Source organism: Pristiophorus japonicus, chromosome 1 (genome assembly GCF_044704955.1).
Source record: "Pristiophorus japonicus isolate sPriJap1 chromosome 1, sPriJap1.hap1, whole genome shotgun sequence".
NCBI classification, from domain to species: domain Eukaryota; kingdom Metazoa; phylum Chordata; class Chondrichthyes; family Pristiophoridae; genus Pristiophorus; species Pristiophorus japonicus.
In genome coordinates this window covers 41,890,704-41,914,956 of record NC_091977.1, presented here as the reverse complement: position 1 = coordinate 41,914,956, position 24,253 = coordinate 41,890,704, and the positions used below count along the sequence as shown (strand labels likewise).

The window sequence follows — 24,253 nt, the reverse complement described above, 5'->3', positions numbered from 1 at the left end:
ACCATCTGCCAATTTGACCAACTGGAATTGTGGTTTTGAATCAAGGTCGTTTATGTAGCTTAGAAACAGTAGAGGCCCCATGACCAAACTCTGGCCACTTCACTTATTTACAACTGCCCAGCACTCCACTAAAGACTTGGGGCTGGAAATTAGGTTGAAGGTTTTTCAAGGCGTTAATGTCAGGCAGTGGATAAATTTAGCGCCAGGAAATGGTTTGTGTCAGCAGCCAACAAATTCAGTGGTTGCGCCCTGACAGTGGAGTGGAGCGCTAATTAAAGTGTTCCACACTTATCTGAGGGCGCTAGGCCGGGCGAGCAACTGAATATCTCGAGCTAAAGAGCCGGCTTCGTAGCGCCTTAAGAGATGCCTCCATGGAAAAAAAAAATTGGAACAAAAAACGCAAAAAACGTTCCCTATACATAACTCACCCCAAATAAAGGTAAATCGCAAAAAAATGAAAAACAAAGTCAATCATGCAGTCATTCCTTCCCTTAGCGTCCCAGACCAGCTCTGCCCGCCAGCTTTCTCTGCCGGTGTCACTACGGGTGCAGCGCAAACCAAATGTTGCAGCCGTGTCGATACCAGGTACATTGCACAATGCTCCCGGGCGGTACTCCTCTGCGCTGCCGATACCGGCACATGGAAGTTGCCGAACGGCGCAAATTCTGGCAACCCCATGGTGCCTCTGTTCCGACCCTTGCGAAGACGGTATCCCACCGAATTTCTAGCCCAATTGGTACCCAAATGCGCTGCTTCCTCTCTTTCAAATGAGACGTTAAACCGAGGACCCATCTGGCCTCTCAGGTGGATGTAAAAGATCCAATGGCACTATTTTGAAGAGCTATCCTGGCCAATATTTATTCCTCAATCAACATCAGTAAAACTGATTATCCGGTCACTACTGGTCATTGTTGTTTGTGTTGGCGCGCTATATACATTTCTTTCTTTCTTTCTTTTCCTCCGGATGCCTTTTGTAAAGTCCACACGAAGCACATTCTGTGGACAAGGTCACTCTGTGACCTGCACCTTTATTCATAGGACCAAGAAGTGATGACCCTGCGTGGGAACTCCCTTTATATACCTGGATGACCAGGTGAGGAGTGTCTCCCACAAGTTCAACCCTGTGGTCAATGTGTGCATTTCTCAAGTATATACAGTATTGCAGTGTTGTTACAGAAGGTTACATACATGACATCACCTCCCCCCCCCAACGTCTTATTGGGATCACAGGTTAAGTCTTTCAGGTGGTCTGCGCTCCCTCGTGGAGCGCCGCAGTTGGGGCTCTGGTTGTTGAGCCTTGGCGTGAGTGTCTGTCCCCTGTGGTGATTCCGACCTGTCAGGGCTGACCGCAGGGACTGTGCATGCTGCTGAATGTTCTTGTTGCTCGTTCACTGGCAGTGGTGTGAATACCATCTCATGATCTTCCTCAGGTTCCTCAGAGTCCATGCTGAACCTTTTTTTGACTTGGTCCAGATCCGCCCATTGTTAAGTTTAACCATGATGACCCTATTCCCCTCTTTGTCTATTACAGTACCTTCAAGCCATTTGGGCCCCAAAGTGTGATTGAGAACAAATACGGAGTCACAAATTTTTATACATCTCCCCCTTGAATTACGGTCATGATACTCATTTTGGGACTGGCGCTTGCCTTCAACAATGTCGGACAAGGCAGGATGAATGAGGGACAGCCGAGTTTTGAGTGTACATTTCATAAGGAGCTCCGCGGGCGGGACCCCCGTGAGCGAGTGCAGTCGGGACCTATAGGCCAGCAGGAGGTGCAATAGGTGGCATTGAAGAGAGAGACCTTGAATCCTGAGCATGCCTTGTTTTATGATTTGGACCGCACGTTCCGCCTGGCCATTGGAGGCCGGCTTGAACGGTGCTGTCCTGACATGGTTGATGCCATTACCCGACATGAATTCCCGGAATTCGTAGCTCATGAAACATGGGCCATTATCGCTAACAAGGATGTCCGGCAAACCGTGGGTCGCAAAGACCGCACGCAGACTCTACACTGTGGTGGATGTTGTGCACGAATTCAAAATGATGCACTCGATCCATTTCGAGTGCGCATCAACCACGATAAGAAACATTTTCCCCATGAACGGACCCGCGTAGTCTACGTGAATGCATGACCATGGCCTGGTGAGCGGGGCCTCTCTGGGGGCATTACCCAGCTGGGCACACGTAGTGCACCTGTGAACACAGTGTTCTAGGTCTGAATCAATTCCCGGCCACCAAATGTGTGACCGGGCAATGGCCTTCATCAGCACGATGCCTGGGTGCTCGCTGTGGAGTTCCCTAATGAAAGCTTCCCTGCCCCTTTGGGGCATGACTATCCGGCTGCCCCATAGTAGGCAGTCGGCTTGGACGGAGAGCTCATCCATCTGCCTGTGAAACAGTCCGACTTCCTCAGGGCATGCTCCGTGTGCAGGCGCCCAATCCCCAGTCAGGACACATTTCTTAATCAAAGATAGGAGGGGATCTCTGTTGGTCCAGATTTTGATCTGGCGGGCTGTGATGTGGGAGCCTGCGCTGTCAACGGCATCAACGGCCATGACCATCTCAGCGCTTTGTTCCGCTGCCCCCTCAGTGGTGGCCAGTGGAAGCCTGCTGAGCACGTCAGCGCAGTTTTCAGTGCCCGGCCGGTGCCGGATGGTGTAGTCATACGCAGCCAGCGTGAGAGTCCATCGCTGTGTGCGGGCTGACGCATTGGCATTGACAGCCTTGCTGTCTGACAACAGGGATGTTAACGGCTTGTGGCCCGTTTCTAATTCGAACCTCCTGCCAAAAAGGTACTGATGCATCTTTTTCACCCCATAGACACATGCGAGGGCTTCCTTCTCAGCCATCCCATATCCACGTTCTGCTTGGGAGAGCGACCTGGAGGCATAAGCCACAGGTTGGAGTTCACCCAACCCCATAGGACGATGCATCACATGTCAGAACCAATTTCTTACAGGGGTTGTACAGGGTCAACAAATTATTTGAACAGAATAGGTTACGCGCCCAATTGAAAGCCCGTTCTTGACAGTCCCCCCAAAACCAATCGCAACCCTTACGCAGGAGCACGTGTAGCGGCTCCAACAATGTGCTTAAGTTCGGCAGAAAGTTCCCAAAATAGTTCAAGAGTCCCAGAAATTAACGCAACTCCGATGTGTTGCAGGGCCTGGGCGCTCGTCGAGTCGCCTCTGTTTTGGATTCGGTAGGCCGAATTCCGTCTGCAGCAACCCTCTTGCCCAGAAACTCGATTTCGGGAGCCAAAAACACACATTTAGGTTTCTTGCGTCACAGGCCTAACCGGTCCAGTTGGCGTAGCACCTCTTTCAGGTTGTGGAGGTGTTCCTCGGTGTCCCGACCCATGATGAGGATATCGTCCTGGAATACGATCATTCCAGGAATGGATTTGAGCAGGCTTTCCATGTTTCTTTGTAAGATCGTGGCCACTGATCAAATGCCAAATGGGCACCTGTTCTAAACGAACAGTCCCTTGTGCGTGGTGATTGTGGTCAGTAGTTTGGATTCGTCGGCCAGTTCTTGGATCATGTAGGCTGAAGTGGGGTCCAACTTGGTGAACAGCTTGCCACCTGCCAGCGTGGCAAAAAGATCCTCCGTTCTCGGAAGCGGGTATTGGTCTTGTAGGGACACCCAGTTGATAGTGGCCTTGTAGTCGCCACAGATCCTGACCAAGCCATCCGCTTTTAGGACGGGAACAATTGGGCTTGCCCAGTTGCTGAATTCAACAGGCGAGATGATGCCCTCTCAGCAAACGGTCCAATTCGCTTTCCAATTTTCTCCCGCATCACATACGGCACAGCTCTGGCTTTGTGGTGCGCTGGTCTGGCGTCCGGGGTGATGCGAATCACTACTTTGGTACCTTTGAACATCCCAACGCCAGGTTGGAATAGCGATTCAAATTGCTGTAGGACTTGTGAGCATGAACTTCGCTCCACAGATGACACTGCGTGCACATTCCCCCATTTCCAGTTCATCTCAGCTAACCAGCTCCTCCCCAACAGTGCGGGACCATTGCCCGGGACAATCCAGAGCGGCAGCCAGTTCACTGATCCATTGTGTGTGACAGCTAACGTTGCACTGCCTAGCACTGGAATGATTTCTTTGGTGTACGTCCGTAATTGAGTCTCAATGCGTTCTAGTTTGGGTCTACTGGCTTTCAGTGGCCAAAGCTTTTCGAATTGTTGAATGCTCATGAGTGACTGACTGGCCCCCGTGTCCAGCTCTATGCATACCGGGATGCCGTTTAATAGGACCTTCATCTTCATTGGTGGCGTTTTGGTATATGAGCTGTGAATGTTTGCCACATGAACCCATTGAACTTCAGCATCCATTGATTTGCCCCACACGTCATCCTGCTTTTTTCTGATCCATCCGCCTCGTAAATTAGCCTGATCGCAGGCTTCCTGCACATTCTGGCTAAACGGCCAGTGAGGTTACAACAATTTCTGCAGGCGAACTGTTGAAACCTGCAAGTTCTAGCAGCATGTCTGCCCCCACACCTCCAACATGAACAGAGATTCCCATTGTTGTGAACAAAAGAGCTGTTACCAGGCATTCCTCGCTGATTGTCCCTTTGACTGCTCTTGAGTACCCTGTTAGTGGGTGTCAATGGCCCCATCCCAGAACAGATTGTCCACTGGGATGGCGTAAATGTCCATTCAGCCTACCATTGTCTGTGTTGAAAACCTGTTCTGGGGTCTATTGCTACCTGGGGTGTATCGAACTGCCCTTGCCTGCCTGCTGGGCTCTGAGTCGCATTTATGATATTGACCCCCTGATCCATTGGAGGCAGAATTGCACGCATATATTATCTTGGTTTCCTTCTCCCCCGCCATAAAAGTCTGAGCCAGCAACGCCGCCGCTTCCAAGGTCAAGTCCTTAATCTCGATTAACTTTCTGAAAATCCCGGCATGACCGATGCCCTCAATAAGGAAATCCCTTAGCATCTCCCCCCTGCAGGCGTCTGTGAACTTACAGAAGCTGACCAAGCGCCGGAGGTCCACAACGAAGTCCGGTATGCTCTGTCCTTCCCGACATCGGTGGGTATAAAATCTGTGTCGGGCCATGTGTATGCTGCTCGCCGGTTTGAGGTGTTCACCGATTAACTTCCTGAGCTCTTCAGAGGTTTTGTCCGCCGGCTTCTCGGGTGCTAGCAGGTCTTTCATGAGCGCATAAGTCTTAGATCCACAGCTGATCAGCAGATGAGCCCTTCGCTTGTTGGCCGCTGCCGTCTCCCAGCCAGTCCTTCGTGACAAAGCTCTGCTGAAGCCTCTCAATGAAATCATCCCAGTCCTCTCCAACACAGTACCATTCCTCTGTGCTACTGGTGGCCATTTTCGTGGGTTGTTGATTCCCGTTTCTCGTCGCCACTGTAAAGTCCTTACACAATACCACAAATCCACACGAGGCACATTCTATGGACAAGGTCACTCTGTGACCTGCACCTTTATTCACAGGACCAAGAAGTGATGACCCTGCGTGGGACCTCCCTTTATATACCTGGATGACCTGGTGAGGAGTGTCTCCCACAAGTTCACCCCCTGTGGTCAATGTGTGCATTTCTCAAGTATATACAGTATGCAGTGTTGTTACATGAAGGTTACATACATGACACCTTTAGGCTGTATAGCCGCGTTTCAGCTGAGACTCGAGTGAAGGTTTTTCCAGAGTCCAGCTACATTAGATCTGAATAAGAATGTACATCAAGAATGGACATTATCTTAGTGGGCTTTCCATCATTTATTTGGGATGCGTCTATCTCAGAATCGACAAGAAAGATTGGTGAGGCAAGATCCTCCCTGCATTCTGAAACCATGTTACCCTTCATTTACTAGGTTATTCTCATCAAGATAATCCTGAAGTTTGTTCATTATTGTGTGAATTATTGATGTGTAATCGACTTCGAGGAACTGCCTATGATGATGAATCCAGCGCAGCTCACTGGGATGATCAGAAGCTGGTTCTTCTGCTCCCTAACCCAGGTCTAACGGAGCCAACTTTCCCACTGAAATCAGCTAACTCAGCACAGAGTGCTGAACCTGGGACATCCCTGACCTGTACATTCAGTACCGCATCCAGCAGTGCATTTACGAACCGAGCCACGGGAGGTCCCAACAGCAGCATGTGCAGAGGAACCGTGAAAGCCCATTGTTATTTAGCCAAAATTCTCAGTCGCAAGGATGACATAGCAACCCAGGAAGCACAGAGCATTCTAACCAAAGGCGTACAAAACAGCTGAGAACCAGTCACAGTAATTAAGTGGAAAGAATGTGAGTAATGCAATGAAAGGAATGATCTTACCACTGGGGTTTCAGTCCTTTAGAAACTGCGTTCAAAATTGAACTGACTGGAATTTGCCAAAACCGGATAGCAACTTCCTTAAATTACTTCCAGCAGCTAGTAGTATTTACACAGCCTAGAAAACAAATCGATGCCACTTGCAACTGCTATATTATCTAGATCCACGCCTCACCATAGAAAAACAAGACGCGTCCAAATTCTTTTTCAGTGTACAGCAGGGTTTTTTTTATTCGTTCATGGGATGTGGGCGTCGCGGGCACGGCCAGCATTTATTGCCCATCCCTAATTGCCCTTGAGAAGCTGGTGGTGAGCCGCCTTTTTAAACTGCTGCAGTCCGTGTGGGGAAGATACACCCACAGTGCTGTTAGGGAGGGAGTTCCAGGATTTTGACCCAGCGACAATGAAGGAACGGCGATATATTTCCAAGTCAGGATGGTGTGTAACTTGGAGGGAAACGTGCAGGTGGTGGTGTTCCCATGCGCCCGCCGCCCCTGTCCTTCTAGGTGGTAGAGGTCACGGGTTTGGGAGGCGCTGTCGAAGAAGTCGTGGCGAGTTGCTGCAGTGCATCTTGTAGATGGTACACACTGTAGCCACGGTGCGCCGGTGGTGGAGGGAGTGAATGTTTAAGGTGGTAAATGGAGTACCAATTCAAGCGGGCCGCTTTGTCCTGGATGGTGTCGAGCTTCTTGAGTGTTGTTGGAGCTGCACTCATCCAGGCAACTGGAGAGTATTCCATCACACTCCTGACTTGTGCCTTGTAGATGGTGGAAAAGCTTTGGGATTGACGTAAATTGGACAAATGCTCCTAAATGCTAACAAACCAGTTACTATTCAACCCAATAATGTAAAGCCTCACTGCGGTTACAAGCTGCTGCTTAACACGGCAGTTGAGTGGATGCACGACGCTTGGCAGTTTGCAAAGCAGGAATTTGTGGAATGGGAGCAGCAAAAGTTTATTTTCTTCTCCCATTGAATAAAAGTGTTTTTATTTTTCAGACTGAGGCAGAGAAAGTTACTGAGCCAAAGGTTTTTCTTACTCCACGGCACACTGCTGCAGGAAATGTAACTCCCCGACCCAGCCCCCACAAACAAACTATTGTGGGTGTGAGTGGAGTGGCAGGGTGAATTCAACAGTTTCATTTGACCTCAATCTAACAATGACATGAATTGTTATCATTGTCAAAATACACACAATTTTGGGAAAGAATTAATTTTTGCGACCGTCTAAAATTAAACTTTTCAAAATACCATTAGGTACCAGAACACAACATGGGGTCGAAATTGCCGTCTGCCCCATTTAGGGTGGATAATTTGATATAATGAAGATTTAGTGCCCGTAGAGATGGGGCGGAGAATAGAGTGATATTCAGGGCTTTGTTTTTTAGTAAGCCTCCCGGCGCTCTCGGGCGCTGTTGGGAGTCTGGAACGTTGCGGGACAGAGTTTGGAGCCAGAGTTTGGAACGTTGTGGGACAGAGTTTGGAGCGGGGCTGAACTGAGTCTGGAGCGGTGTGCGACAGAGTCTGGAGTGGGGCGGAACAGAGTCGAGAGCAGGGCGGAACAGGGTCGGGAGCGGGAGAAATAGAGTCGGGAGCGGGGCAGGACAGAGTCTGGAGTGGGGCGGAACAGAGTCGGGAGGGGGGCAGAACTGAGTCGGGAGTGGGGCGGAACAGAGTCGAGAGCAGGGCGGAACAGGGTCGGGAGCGGGAGAAATAGAGTCGGGAGCGGGGCGAAACAGAGTCTGGAGTGGGGCGGAACAGAGTCGGGAGGGGGGCAGAACTGAGTTGGGAGCGGGGCGGAACAGGGTCAGGAGCGGGGGATATAGAGTCGGGAGCGGGGCGGAACTGAGTCGGGAGCGGGGCGGAACAGGGTTGGGAGCGGGGCGGAACAGGGTCGGGAGCGGGGGATATAGAGTCGGGAGCAGGGCGGAACTGAGTCGGGAGCGGGGCGGAACAGGGTTGGGAGCGGGGCGGAACAGGGTTGGGAGCAGGGGAAATAGAGTCGGGAGCGGGACGGGAAAGAGTTGGGAGCGAGGCGGGACAGAGTCGGGAGCGGGGCGCGACAGAAGGCGGGTGGTGTCATTTAGCACCGCAAAGTCCCTCCCTAGTGAGGCCCCCGTGCCGCCCACTTGGCTAGTAGGGAGGAGATCAGCCGTGCCAGCGACCCGGCACCCAAGGGCTGGACTGACTGTTGGCGGCCTGGCCGAACCAGGGGCGGCATAGTCGGGCCGACTCAGGAGTCGGCTGACAATTAAAACAAAATGGCGGCCGCGGCGGTATGCCCTGCCCTTTAAGGCAGCGCCCAGCCACCGACAGCTTCGACCACTGCGGGACGCAAAAGGGGTCGGTGCTGAGCAGTAAGGGGTCAACGCGCTGGGCGGGGAAGACGGAGCGCGGCAGAAATTGCAGAAGTGTCGCAACCTCCGTCTGCCCCCAGGTGGAAAGGCCTTACTGCCCCGTTACGGTAACCAGCCTTAAAAAAGGGGCAATTTTGGCCCCTGTATCTTTTGATGAGTGACATTTTCAAAAAAAGTGTTGCATTTTTTTTGGAAACTTGACATTTTCTTTCAGCTTTCCAAGCTGGCACATAAGAAATTACCATTTTCATATTGCAAAATGTGGTTTATTTTTGAGATTCCCAAAAGAAAACCCACTGAACTACATTATAAAATCTACAAGGGCTTTTTAAAAATATTTATTCGCAGGATGTGGGCGACACCAGCAAGACTGCAGTTAATGCCCATCACAAGTTACCCGCAAGGTGGTGGATGGCGTTCTCCTTGAACTACTGCAGTCCTTGTGTTAATGGAACTCCCACAATGGTGTTAGTTAGGACTGCCAGATAACGACTCAGTGACAATGAAGGAATGGTGATATATGGCTAAGCCAGGATGAAGTGTGACTTGGAGGGAAAGTTGGAAGTGATGGTCTTCCCAACACATTGCTGCACTTGTCCTTCTAGGCAGTAAAGGTCGCAGGGAAGGAAGGTACCATCAAAGTAACCTTGGTAAGTCACTGTAGTGCATCCTGTAGATCACTCATAGAACAGCCACGGTGCACCAATGGAGGTGGTAAATACTGAGTCTAGTGGCAGGATCTGCTTTAGATGGTATGTTGAGTGTTGTGTTCCATCGCACTCCTGGCACACCATGTAGATGGTGATCCACTCGTCACAGAGTACCCAATCTCTGCCCTGCTCTTGTAGCCACAGGCTTGATACAGCTGGTCCAGTTAAGTTTCTAGTCAATTGTATGCACCTGTGAGTTTGTAGAGCTGTTGCATTGTGAGGGGCATTAGCCAATCACGTAATGTTCACAAGAGTCAATAAAACCCCAATCAGTTGGGTCCAGGTCATCCACGACGAGGTGTGCAGTTGAGCACTTAGTTGATGAACTGGTAATGTGTTGTGTGATTGTTAAACCTTTGTTCATAAACCAACTAGTTCTTAATAGCAATGTGTTGCTATGAATTCTTAAGCAAAGAACCCATGAAGCAAATACATTATATCAATGGTGATCCCTGCCCATCACCCCCACACCCAAAATGTTGATGGTTGGGGACTCAGCAAAAGAGAAGAATGCTGGGATTTCTCTTGTTTGAGATGGCCATTATTTAGCACTTATGTTATCCAGTTCCTGCTGTTGATTGACATGGGCTGCTTTACTATTGGAGGAGATGTGAATAGAGAGGAATACTGTAGAATCATCAGCAAACAGCTCCTCTCCTAACCTTATGATGGAGGGAAGTTTGGGGAAAGGACAGTTCCCTGATGAACTCCTGCAGCAGTGACCTGGGAATGCAATGATTGGTCTCCAACAACCACAACCATTTACCTTTATGTCAGGTTTCCCCCATTGACATCACTTTTGCTAAGACTCGCAAGTCCGTCACAATCAGGAGTTTACCCTGATTACTGCCCAGAATTAGTTATAGAGTATAACAATGAAACTCCCTTGTTATATTATCTGGTCACCTTAAACTCGCATGTGTCACCATGCCCACTTCTCTAATTATCCAAAAGATGGACTGATTAACACTTTAGCAGGACGACACTAGATGCGAATCATTAAACTGTTTTCAGAACATCGCCAGAGTTCGACCCTGCCTCCGCTCATCCGCTGCTGAAACCATCATCCATGCCTTTGTTACCTCTAGACTTGACTATTCCAACGCACTGCTGGCCGACCTCCCATGTTCTACCCTCTGTAAACTTGAGGTCATCCAAAACTCTGCTGCCCGTGTCCTAACTCGCATCAAGTCCTGTTCACCCATCACCCCTGTGCTCGCTGACCTCCATTGGCTCCTGGTTAAGCAACACCTCGATTTCAAAATTCTCACCCTTGTTTTCAAATCCCTCCATAGCCTCACCTTTCCCTATCTCTGTAATCTCCTCCAGCCCCATAATCCCCCCCCCCTCCACCCCGAGATGTCTGCACTCCTTTAATTCTCTTGAGCATCCCCGATTTCAATCGCTCAACAATTGATGGCCATGTCTTCAGCTGCCTATGCCCTAAGCTCAGAAATTCCCTCCCCAAGCTTCTCCGCCCTTTTTTCTTCCTTTAAGATGCTCCTTAAAACCTAGTTCTTTGACCAAGCTCTGCCCAAATATCTCCTTATGACGCTCAGTGTCAAATTTTGTTTTATAATGCTCCTGTGAAATGCCTTGGGACATTTTACTATGTTAAAGGCGCTATATAAATACAAGTTGTTGCTGTATTTTAGTCAGTAAGTGACACTAGAGGGTAACAGTTATAACAAATCTCCCCTTTAGCTTAAATTCAGTCCACTCTTGTAATAAGGAGAATAATAAATCACACTACACTGTCATATGAGTGGGCTAAGTAACACCTTTTTGGTCAGCCCTTTAACTGAATCAGACCAAGGCTTGCTCTGGCCCTGGTCAGCTATCTTCTTAAGGTCGACTGGCCTTTACTCGCCTCTCTCAGCAGATCTTCCCAACTGATCCAGAGCATGTGTTCCTCTGTATTTTTATTTCTTCTCTGGACCTGAAGTTGAGAATTTAACATTACAACAGTGATTACATTCCAAAAGTACTTCCTTGGCTGTAAAGTGCTTTGAGACGTCCGGTGGTCACAAAAGGCACTATATAAATGCAGTTCTTTCTTTCTTAAATTCCGACCCTCTTCCTACCCGGGGATTGGCCGCAGGGCTGCCAATTAAGAGCTCTCTTGGGTAAAGACATTTAGCAACTAACTCCTGCTGTTTTCAAAATGAATAGGGATAACACAACATGATGAGCTTGGATGATTCATAGGAAAGACATAAGGACCCTCATTGTTCGCTCATAAGACCGGGTGCATTCCATTGAACAGTTTGGTTTGGCATGTCTATACATTTTGCCAACCTCCCCTCCCCCTCGACCCCAATCCCCCAGCTCTCCCCCCTAACTCCCAGTTCTGGCAGCAAGGTAGACTTTAAACCTTTCTTAGCTCACTATAACTTAAAGGTAACATCAATATAAATCATACCCATATCCTCCTCAGTAAAACGCTGAAACACCCTGAATCGCAACATCACAAAGTATTTCATCATTCGATTTTTGCCTAGTGTGGGAGAAAACATGGAACGACCTATTAGAACACTGGTAGAACCAGAACCCATCATGGTTTTTAAAAGGGAACTGCATATATAGTTGAAAAAGATCATTTTGAAAGGGTAGGGGGAAAGAGAAGGGCAAGGGTTAAGCAGATAGTTGTCTCAAAGAGCTGGCACAGGCATGGTGGGCCAGATGGCCTCTTCCTGCGCTGTAAAGTAAAAGCGCCTTGAGAGACATGGTTCATTTTCATCACAAGGACGTCACACAAGTGACACGGTGATCCAGTTTTGTGCAACGCACCCCACTGCACCACTTGTTTGTGAATAACTGACATTGCCATTGCACTCGTTGCATACAGAGAGATAGCTCAGAGGGCTGTGGATTGCAAAGTGGCCACTGAGTGGGTGGGAGGGGGTGCAGGGGAGAAAGGCAGTCATGTGAGGCCATGTGCATGGTCGAAGAAGAGGGTCAGAGGAGGTTTTTGAAAGCAGAGAAGGGAGAAGCCAAAGCAGAGATGCTGAGGAAAGCAGACCCAGAGGGCTGTAGGAGAGGCTGCCAATCATGGAGCAGGAGATGCAGATGAAGAAAATGGATGGTAAATAAATTTTTGACGAAGGCGGTGCCCCTTTAAATAACGAAGCTGCCACAAACGCTGCTTGTTTACTCGAGGATCAGATGGAATTTTAGAATCGACAGGATTGCATCTGCTGCACCATCCTTCCAAGTTTTTGACAATGTAATTAGATGAGGAGAAAGTTTGAAAGTGACACTCGGGTACCATGAGCTCGAGGCTGATATCAGATACTGATATCACTCCATTCCTACAGACAGCACTAAGAGTACTTCAAAGCAGGAATCAGGACCTTGGGTCTTGTGAATATCTAGATTTGCTCCACAGGTCTTACCTATCAGGTTGAACAACTGATTGATGAGCTTTGTCAATGGCCCACCTCTGCTGCTGGACATACTCTCTAACAAGCCGCCTTAAATCAACACATAGTTCCGACAGGTACATATCTATTACCCTGTCAGGCAAAAATCTCTCCTGTGTGTTCCAGGAGAAAGAAAATGGACAAGTACCATGCGAGGTGACAGGAGAGTTCACAAATCAGTTCTAGCTGTCACAGTTATTACAAGTCTACAGATTTGTAATGAGGGTTAAATAGTTGACCTCATACCACAACTGTCACACATGTGTATCAGGACCCAAGTTGCGATCACACCAGAAAATCAGGTAGAGTATCCTTTCGCCCACCCCCAATCCCTGCTCCTCGGTGTCTTCGTTATATAACTAGGCAGGAGAGGCAGCCACAACTATCAGATAAAACACAAAACATGAAGGTTCACCACAAATGTACAGACCAAATGGGCTCATCATACTGTCGGGGTCAGAATAAAACAAAAAACAACTTTCTTTACTGTAAAATTGAACAAAGTCATGCATTAATATTCCACAAACTGGTTATGGAACATTAGAGTTTAAGAAGTTTTCAAATATGATTAATTATGGCAATTAGAAACATAGGGCCCAAGTTTCCACATGATTTGCGCCTGATTTTTAGGAGCAACTGGTGGAGAACGGACTATCTTAGAAATCGCAATTCTCCACATTTTTTTTTCTGCAGTTCTAGTCAGGTAGAACAGTTCTACTTTGGAACAGAATTTTTTCTTTAAAAGGGGGCGTGTCCGGCCACTGACGCCTGATTTCAAAGTTTCCACAGTGAAAACGTACTCCAAACTAAAGTAGAATGGAGCCAGTGAAGATTTTTGTAGAACTGAAAAAACCTGTTCTACACATTAAAAAATCAGGCGCAGGTTACAAATTAGGCGTCCAGAACGAGGTGGGGGGGGGAGGGGGGGGGAAGGGAAGTCATTAAATTCTACAATAAATCCTTATTTATACTTCTACAAATATTATACAAATAAATCCAACCTGAATAAACATTTATAAGCCAAGAAAAGATTAAATAAACTATCTTCCTACCTGTGTGAAAGTGCTTCAGCCAGGGAGAATTCTGCAGCCGTTCGTGCCGCTGAGCAGGAGAGAGAGAGAGAGAGAGAGGGGGAGGGAGGGAGAGGGGGAGGGAGGGAGAGAGAGAGGAGGGAGAGAGAGAGAGGGGAGGGAGAGAGGAGGGGGGGGGGAGAGAGAGAGAGAGGAGGGGGAGGGAGAGAGGGGAGGTCAGGTCGGATCGGATCCAGTCCGGGAGCGGGAGTCGGGTCCAGTGTGGGGGGGGGGGGGGGCGGGAGCGCGGGTCGGGTTGGGTCCAGTCGGGGGGGGGGGGGGGGGGAGGAGCGGGAACAGGAGCGCGGGTCGGGTCAGTCGGGGGGGGGCGGGTCTCGGCAGGGGGGGGGGAGGGGGGGTTCTCGGGTCTGGTCGGGGGCGGGGGGGGGGGGGGAGCAGGGAGCGAGTGTCGGGTCTGGTCGGGGGCGGGAGCAGGAGCTGGCCGTGGGAGGAGCCTTATTCACGCAGCCCCAGTGAGGCCATTGGGCCAGGGCTAGGGGCTGCGTGCTTCGGGCCCCTCCCACACAGTTCGGCGCCTGGAGCTACTGCACTTGCGTGCCGACTGTAGCACGCATGTGCAGAGGTCCCGGCACTGTTTTCAGCGCAGGGACCTGGCTCCGCCCCCCCCACAGCTCGTGCTGACTGCGCCGAGGGCCAGAGGACCTACAGGTAGGTGGAGAATACCGAGGATTTTTTTAGGCGCCGTTTTAGGCGCGAAAAACGGGCGCCCAGCTCGGAGGGGCGCCCGTTTTTTTTCTTGTGGAAACTTGGGCCCATAGAAACATTGTGTCATTTGCAGCATTAATAAAAAAAATCTTCGGTCTTTCGACCTTCCCTCCTCCTTCTAACTCATGCTGGGCTACGGCTCCACATGCTAATGGTCATTCTTCAGGCGTGGGTCTGTACAGTGATTGTCAGCAGACTATTCAACCAGAGGAGCATCACAGCCAAGCTGGATCCTATTCTCACCCAATGAAAACACAGACAGATTTACACTTATACACAAAGCCTATAAGAACATAAGAACATAAGAAATAGGAACAGGAGGAGGCCATAAGACCCCTCAAGCCTGCTCCGCCATTCAATAAGATCATGGCTGATCTGATCATGTACTTCCCCGCCCGCTCCCCATAACCCCTTATCCCCTTATCGTTTAAGAAACTGTCTATTTCTGTCTTAAATTTACTCAAAGTGCCAGCTTCCACAGCTATCTGAGGCAGCAAATTTCACAGATTTACAACACTCTGAGAAGAAATTTCTCCTCACCTCAGTTTTAAATGGGCAGCCCCTTATTCTAAGATCATGCCTGCTAGTTCTAGTCTCCCCCATCAGTGGAAACATCCTCTCTGCATCTACCTTGTCAAGCCCCCTCATAATATTATACGTTTCGATAAGATCACCTCTCATTCTTTTGAATTCCAACTAGTCGAGGCCCAACCTACTCAACCTTTCCTCATAAGTCAACCCCCTCATCTTCGGAATCAACCTCGTGAACCTTCTCTGAACTGCCTCCAAAGCAAGTATATCCTTTCGTAAATATGGAAACCAAAACTGCATGCAGTATTCCAGATGTGGCCTGTATAGCTGTAGCAAGACTTCCCTGCTTTTATACTCCATCCCTTTTGCAATAAAGACCAAGATACCATTGGCCTTCCTGATCACTTGCTGTACCTGCATACTATCCTTTTGTGTTTCATGCACAAGTACCCCAGGTCCCGCTTGACTGCAGCACTTTGCAATCTTTCTCCATTTAAATAATAACTTGCTCTTTGATTTTTTTCTGCCAAAGTGCATACCCTCCCACTTACCAACATTATACTCTATCTGCCAAATTTTTGCCCATTCACTTAGCCTATCTATGTCCTTTTACAGATTTTTTGTGTCCTCCTCACACATTGCTTTTCCTCCTATCTTTGTATCGTCAGCAAACTTGGCTACGTTGCACTCAGTCCCTTCTTCCAAGTCGGTAATATAGATTGTAAATAGTTGGGGTCCCAGCACTGATCCCTACGGCACCACACTAGTTACTGGTTGCCAACCAGAGAATGAACCATTTATCCAGACTCTCTGTTCTGTGTTAGTTAGCCAATCCTCTATCCATGCTAATCTATTACCCCCAACCCAGTGAACTTCTTTCTTGTGCAGTAACCTTTTATGTGCACCTTGTCAAATGCCTTCTGGAAGTCCAAACACATCACATCCACTGGTTCCCCTTTATCCACCCTGTTCGTTACATCCTCAAACACTACTTCCCCTTCATAAATCCAAGCTGACTCCGCCTGACCGAATTTTGCTTTTCCAAATGTCCTGCTATTGCTTCTTTAACAATGGACTCCAACATTTTCCCAACCACAGATGTTAAGCTAACTGGTCTATAGTTTTCTGCCTTTTGTCTGCCTCCTTTTTTAAATAGGGGCGTTACATTTGCAGTTTTCCAATCTAATTGAATGACAACACTGATAGACACACACACACATAGACACAGACAAGCACATATATTTCCAACAAGGGTCACTGGATAGTGATGGTGTATGAACCCTCGTCAGGTTATCTTCCCCTTCACCTAGTGATGCTGCGGCTAAGGGTAGCCACCCCCCTATAGTCCCAGGTAAGATCAAGTAACTCACAGAAGCCTATATATTTGTCAAATAAATAATTGGCAACATAATACTACTGTTATATGCCCTCAAATTGTCATTATCGTTACTGTCATCTGGGAATCCCTGGCCAAAGACCACCCTAAGTGGAGAAAGAGGATCGGGAGGACGCTGAGCACCTTGGGTCTCGTCGCCGAGAGCATGCAGATAACAAGCGCAGGCAGCGGAAGGAGCGTGTGGCAAACCAGACTCCCCACCCACCCTTTCCTTCAACCACCTGTGACAGAGACTGTAATTCCCGTATTGGACTGTACAGTCACCTGAGAACTCACTTTTAGAGTGGAAGCAAGTCTTGCTCGATTTCGAGGGACTGCCTATGATAATCATCAGCATGCCTCTGAGGTATATGCAATGCTGAAAATGTGTTTTAATTCCAATAGCTCTACTTTAAATATCAATACGCATTTCCTGGTCTCTCTAGCATCAGTGCAGGGCACTTTATCCAAGTTATTATTAGTTTGGAAAGTGCTCTGTAATTGATGTACATTTGAGAGAAAAGTCACATCTGAAACCTTTGGTAAACACATTCAAAATCACATCCTCACATTTATACAGTTAGGTGCCAGACACAGGATAGAATCAAGCTGACCTCCCCCTCCCTCCCTCCCTCCACCATTGTGACACTGACCCATACAGACTAGAAAAGTTCATAGACCATTTAGGACCAAGATGAGGAGAAACTTTTTCACCCAGAGAATTGTGAACCTGTGGAATTCTCCACCACAAAAAGTTGTTGAGTCCAGTTCGTTGGATATATTCAAAATGGAGTTAGATGTGGCCCTTACGGCTAAAGGGATCAAGGGGTATGGAGAGAAGGCAAGGGTGGGGTACTGAAGTTGCATGATCAGCTCGAAGGGCCGAATGGCCTACTCCTGCATCTAATTTCTATGGTCAAGGTCTGTGTTGAGTTAGCGGATCTCAGTCAGCACAACAGATAGGGCACTGCAGTTGACTTTGGTTCCCCAGTGAGATAAAAGAATAATCATGCAGGTATCCCACACATCGCTATCTAGCAATTCCTACTGGAAAGTGCATTTTTATAGTTTTTTAAATAAGTGATGCCCTCCATGCTTAAATAGCCCAATCCTTACTCTCTCAGCTTACACACGAAGGACTTCTTGATTGAGTTGCTGGAGAGAACCCTGAGAATTTTGACAAATCCTAATTTTCTCACAACAAGAAGCTCACCGTTTCTGACAATGAAATATCCTCAGGCTTGTTCATTACTAAGTAACAGTCATTTCAAAATTATTCTTTGTCTTCATGGTCAGCACGCACGTAGACTTTCAGCCATGAGGGGGATTAAAACCATTCTCCACTGAACTGTAATTAGACAGGATTCTGAATTCAACCGGTTTCGAAAATCGGCTTCACTGCTGAGTGAGTCAGCCAGGGTGGTAATCGAGGCACTAGAGCTGCCTTCAGCATCCCTGGGTTAGGGTCGGGGGTAGGGGGTGAAGATGAACCGACATCCCAGCTCCTGATTGTTATGGAATGGTTCGTGGATGTCAGGTTGGGCTTAGCAATGATGCCCTCATGGTTGAACACCGTGCCAATGCTCACTGTTCATGTTCATGTATGAATTTTGGCAAATTATGCAAAGACCAACCAGCACCGCATGGAATTGTATCCATACAACAGTCAGGAAAATAGGGGCAGGATATGGAAAGAAGGAAACCCTACAAAACAACACACAGGCAAAGCTATTGAATTCACTGTGGCCAAAATCGTTCAAGTTAACAACAACAACTTGCATTCCTGTAGCACCTTTAACGTAGTAAAATGTCCCAAAGCGCTTCACAGGAGCATTATCAAAAAAACTGACACTGAGCCACGCAAGAGAATATTAGGGCAGATGACCAAGAGCTTGGTCAAAGAGGTAGGTCTTAAAAAAAGAGAGAGGAGAAGCGAGATTAGCGAGGCGGAAGAGAGGTTTAGGGAGGGAATTCCAGAGCTTAGGGCCTCGCCAGCTGAAGGCACGACCAATTTAATGTATGCACCTGTAAGTATGCTCAAAGGATTGTAGAGTCCCTGGAGATGGAGCACGCAATGTCCACCAGTGGGCTCGCGGCCTTCTGGGAGAGGTGAGCGCGGAGGGACTGGAGTGCATCATTACCCCCGGCAACCAAATTTTAATTTGATTTTATTTGTTTTAAAGTTTAATTTGTTTTAATTGCCGGGTTTTAGTGTCCCCCTCCCCTTTTATAGGGGGCACTTGGAAAAAAAAACTATGATTTTAGTGCCCACAAAAATCACCAAAAAAAAAACAATAAAAAAAGAGGGCTGTTAGAAGTGTCTGGAGTGGCCCCCAGATCGGGGGGCACTCGATCTACTGTTTATTTGTACTTCCCCCTCCACCAAAAGAGTTGTAGAGTCCCTGGAGATGGAGCACGCTGTGTCCACCGGTACGCTCGCGGCCTTCCGCGAGAGGTGGGCGCCGGAGGGACTGGAGTGCATCATCACCCCCGGCAACCAAATTTTAATTTGATTTTAAATGTCTAAAGTTTAATTTATTTAATTTGCCGGTTTTAGTGGCCCCCTCCCCCTTTTAGCCAGGGGGCAGTTGTATAATTTGTGTTTCAGTGCCCTCAAAAAAAACAAGGGGGCACTTGTTTGAAAATGTTTGGTGTGTTCACCCCTTTAATCAGGGGGCACTAAAATAGTTGTAGAGCTGTTGAATTTCTGCGGTCTAAAGGAGTCCGTGTTCCATATTTATGTTGAATGTGCGAGGTTGCAGCCCCTCTTCCATATTTGAAGGGGCTGCTCTTCAAATTCTGGTTGCACTTCAGTCACACACTCCTGATCTTTGGGCACCCTGTGCGGAGGGGAGCAGGTAGGTCGGAAGGCCTCCTCATAGGATTGCTCCAGGGTGTGGCCTAGGGGGCCATCAGCCAGTCCAGGCAGCGGGCGGTCGATGGGATTGTTCAGCCTGACTGCCTGCCTCTCTTCCGCTGTTACACAAAGGTTACATACATGACAGGATGTAACAACACTGCAATACTGTATATACGTAAGAAATGCACACCTTGACCACAGGGGGTGAACTTGTGGGAGACACTCCTCACCTGGTCACCCAGGTATATAAAAAGGGAGGTCCCACGCAGGGTCATCACTTCTTGGTCCTGTGAATAAAGGTTCAGGTCATGAGTGACCATATCCACAGAATGTGCCTCGTGTGGATTTGTGGTATTGTGTAAGGACTTTACATTGGCGACGAGAAATGGGAAAAACGACCCATGAGAATGGCCACCGGCAGCACAGATGAACGGTACTGTGTTAGTGAGGACTGGGACGATTTCATTGAGAGGCTCCAGCAGAGTTTTGTCACAAAGGACTGGCTGGGAGACACAGCAGCCGACAAGCGAAGAGCTCATCTGCTGACCAGCTGTGGACCTAAGACTTATGCGCTCATGAAAGACCTGCTAGCACCCAAGAAGCCGGCGGACAAAACCTCTGAAGAGCTCAGGAAGTTAATCGGTGAGCACCTCAAACCGGCGAGCAGCATACACATGGCCCGACAGATTCTATACACACCAACATCAGGAAGGACCGAGCATACCGGATTTCGTTGCGGACCTCTGGCGCTTGGCCAGCCTCTGTAAGTTCATAGACGCCTGCAGGGGGGAGATGCTAAAGGATTTCTTTATTAAGGGTATCGGTCATGCTGGGATTTTCAGAAAGCTAATTGAGACCAAGAACTTGACCTTGGAAGCGGCGGCGTTGATGGCTCAGACTTTTATGGCAGAGGAGGAGACCAAGATAATATACGCGCGCAATTCTGCCTCCAACGTGGCGATGGATCAGGGAGTCAATATCATAAACGTGACACAGAGCCCCGCAGGCAGGCAAGGACAGTTCGACACACCCCAGGCAGCAATAGACCCAAGAGCAAGTCTCCAACAGAGACAATGGCAGGCTGAATGGACATTTACACCCCCCCAATGGACAATGCGGCCCGGGATGGGGCCATTGACACCCACTAACAGGGTGCTCAAGAGCAGTCAAAGGGACAATCAGTGAGGAATGCCTTGCAACAGCTCTTTTGTTCACAACAATGGGAATCTCAGTTCATGCTGGCGGTATGGGGGCAGACATGCTGCCAGGACTTGCAGGTTTCAACAGTTCGTCTGCAGAAATTGTAACCTCAGTGGCCATTTAGCCAGAATGTGCAGAAAGCCTGTAACCAGGCTAATATACGAGATGGATGAACCAGATGAGGGGTCTGTGAGGCAGGATGACGCTTGGGGCAAATCAATGGACGCTGAAGTTCAGCGGGTTCATGTGGCAAACATTCACAGCTCATTTACGAAAATGCCACCTATGATGATGAAAATCCTATTAAAAGGCATCCCTGTACGCATGGAGCTAGACACGGGGGCCAGCCAGTCACTCATGAGCGTTCAACAATTCGAAAAGCTGTGGCCACTCAAAGCCAGCAAACCCAAACTAGAACGCATTGAGACACAATTACGGACGTACACCAAAGAAATAATTCCGGTGCTAGGCAGTGCAATGTTGGCGGTCACACACAATGGAACGGTGAACGGGCTGCTGCTCTGGATTGTCCTGGGCAATGGTCCCGCACCGTTGGGGAGGAGCTGGTTAGCTGAGATGAACTGTAAATGGGGGGATGTGCACGCCATGTCATCTGTGGGCGAAGTTCATGCTCACAGGTCCTACAGCAATTTGAGTCACTATTTCAGCCTGGCGTTGGGACGTTCAAAGGTACCAAAGTAGTGATATGCATCACCCCGGACGCCAGACCAGTGGACCACAAAGACAGAGCTGTGCCATAAGTGATGCGGGAGAAAATTGAGAGCGAGTTGGACCGGTTGCTGAGAGAGGGCATCATCTCGCCCATTGAATTCAGCGACTGGGCAAGCCCCATCATTCCCGTCCTAAAAGCGGATGGCTCAGTCAGGATCTGTGGCGATTTTGCCACGCTGGCTGGTGGCAAGCCGTTCACCAAGTTCGACTTCACCTCAGCCTACATGACCCAAGAACTGGCCGACGAATCTAAACTACTGACCATCATCACTACGCACAAGGGACTGTTTGTTTACAACAGGTGTCCGTTTGGCATTCAATCAGCGGCCACGATTTTTCAAAGCAACATGGAAAGCCTGCTCAAATCCATCCCTGGAACAATCCTATTTCAGGACAACATCCTCATCGCCAGTCGTGACACCGAGGAACACCTCCACAACCTGGAGGAGGTGCTACGCCGACTGGACCGGGTAGGCCTGCGACTCAAGAAGTCTAAGTGTGTGTTTTTGGCTCCCGAGGTCGAGTTTCTGGGCAGGAGGGTTGCTGCAGACGGGATTCGGCCTCCCGGATCCAAAACAGAGGCGATTCGACGAACGCCCAGGCCCTGCAACACATCGGAGTTGCGTTCATTTCTGGGACTCTTGAACTATTTCGGGAAATTTCTGCCGAACCTATGCACATTGTTGGAGCTGCTACACGTGCTCATGAATAAGGGTTGTGATTAGTTTTGGGGGGACTGTCAGGAACGGGCTTTCAATCGGGCGCGGAACCTGCTTTGTTCAAATAAGTTATTGACCCTGTACAACCCCTGTAAGAAATTGGTTCTGACATGTGATGCATCGTCCTATGGGGTTGAGTGTGTGTTGCAGCAGGGTAACGTTGAGGGCCAACTACAACCTGTGGCTTATGCCTCCAGGTCGCTCTCTCGAGCTGAACGGGGTTACGGGATGGTTGAGAAGGAAGCACTCGCATGTGTCTATGGGGTGAAAAAGATGCATCAGTACCTTTTTGGCAGGAGGTTCAAATTAGAAACGGACCACAAGCCGTTAACATCGCTGCTGACAGACAGCAAGGCTATCAATGCCAACACATCAGCTCACATACAGCGATGGGCTCTCACGCTGGCTGCGTATGACTACACCATCCGGCACCGGCCTGGCATTGAAAACTGCGCTGACACGCTCAGCAGGCTTCCATTGGCCACCACTGAGGGAGCAGCGGAGCAAAGCGCTGAGATGGTCATGGCTGTCGATGCCTTTGACAGCACAGACTCCCCCATCACAGCCCGCCAGATCAAAATCTGGACCAATAGAGATCCCCTCATATCCTTGATCAAGAAATGTGTCCTGACTGGGGATTGGGCGCCCGCACATGGAGCATGCCCTGAGGAGATCAGGCCGTTTCACAGACGGATGGATGAGCTCTCCATCCAAGCCGACTGTCTACTATGGGGCAGCCGGGTAGTCATGCCCCAGAGGGACAGGGAAGCATTTATCAGGGAACTCCACAGCGAGCACCCAGGCATCGTGCTGATAAAGGCCATTGCACGGTCACATGTGTGGTGGCCGGGAATTGATTCAGACCTAGAACACTGTGTTCGCAGGTGCACGACGTGTGCCCAGCTAGGTAATGCCCCCAGGGAGGCCCCGCTCAGCCCGTGGCCCTGGCCCACCAGGCCATGGTCACGTATTCACATAGACTACGCGGGCCCGTTCATGGGAAAAAATTTTCTCATTGTTGTTGATGCATACTCGAAATGGATCGAGTGCATCATTTTGAATTCGTGCACGACATCCACCACTGTGGAGAGTCTGCGCGAGGTCTTTGCGACCCACGGCTTGCCGGTCATCCTTGTTAGCGATAATAGCCCATGTTTCACAAGCTCCGAATTCTGGGAGTTCATGTCAGGTAATGGCATTAACCATGTCAGGACAGCACCGTTCAAGCCGGCCTCCAATGCTCAGGCGGAACGTGCGGTCCAAATCATAAAGCAAGGTATGCTCCGAATTCAAGGGCCCTCCCTTCAATGCCGCCTATCGCGCCTCCTGCTGGCCTATAGGTCCCGACCGCACTCGCTCACGGGGGTCCCGCCCGTGGAGCTACTCATGAAACGAACACTCAAAACTCGGCTGTCCCTCATTCATCCAGTCCTGTCTGACACTGTTGAGGGCAAGCGCCATTCCCAAAACGAGTACCATGAACGAAATTCAAGGGGGAGATGTATAGAAATTGATGACCCCGTATTTGTTCTCCATCACACTTTGGGGCCCAAATGGCTCGAGGGTATTGTACTAGACAAAGAGGGAAATAGGGTCATAGTGGTTAAACTTAACAATGGGCAGATTTGCCGCAAGCATCTGGACCAAGTGAAAAAAAGGTTCAGCATGGGCACTGAGGAACCTGAGGAAGAGCATGAGATGGTATTCACACCACCGCCAGTGAAAGAGCAACAAGAACATTCAGCTGTATACACAGTCCCTGCAGTCAGCCCGGAACCACCACAGGTGACAGACACACATACCAAGGCTCAACAATCAGAGCCTCAACTGTGGCGCTCCACGAGAGAGCACAGACCACCCGAGAGACTTAACCTATGATCCCAATAAGATGTTGGGGGGAGGTGATGTCATGTCTGTAACCTTTATGTAACAACACTGCAATACTGTATATACGTAAGAAATGCACACCTTGACCACAGGGGGGTGAACTTGTGGGAGACACTCCTCACCTGGTCACCCAGGTATATAAAAAGGGAGGTCCCACGCAGGGTCATCACTTCTTGGTCCTGTGAATAAAGGTTCAGGTCATGGAGTGACCTTGTCCACAGAATGTGCCTCGTGTGGATTTGTGGTATTATGTAAGGACTTTACACATCCGAGCCAGGGTGTCCCTGGAGATGGAGCATGCGGTGTCCACCGGTACGCTCGCAGCCTTCCGTGAGAGGTGGGTGTCGAA

General features: G+C 49.1%; 1 protein-coding gene across 2 annotated transcripts in view; it reads right to left on the bottom strand.

The window, feature by feature from the left end:
* The window catches only part of LOC139263028 (protein WWC2-like), a 296,134-nt gene that overhangs the window by 228,994 nt on the left and 42,887 nt on the right, over nucleotides 1–24,253 (bottom strand). The window lies entirely within an intron of this gene.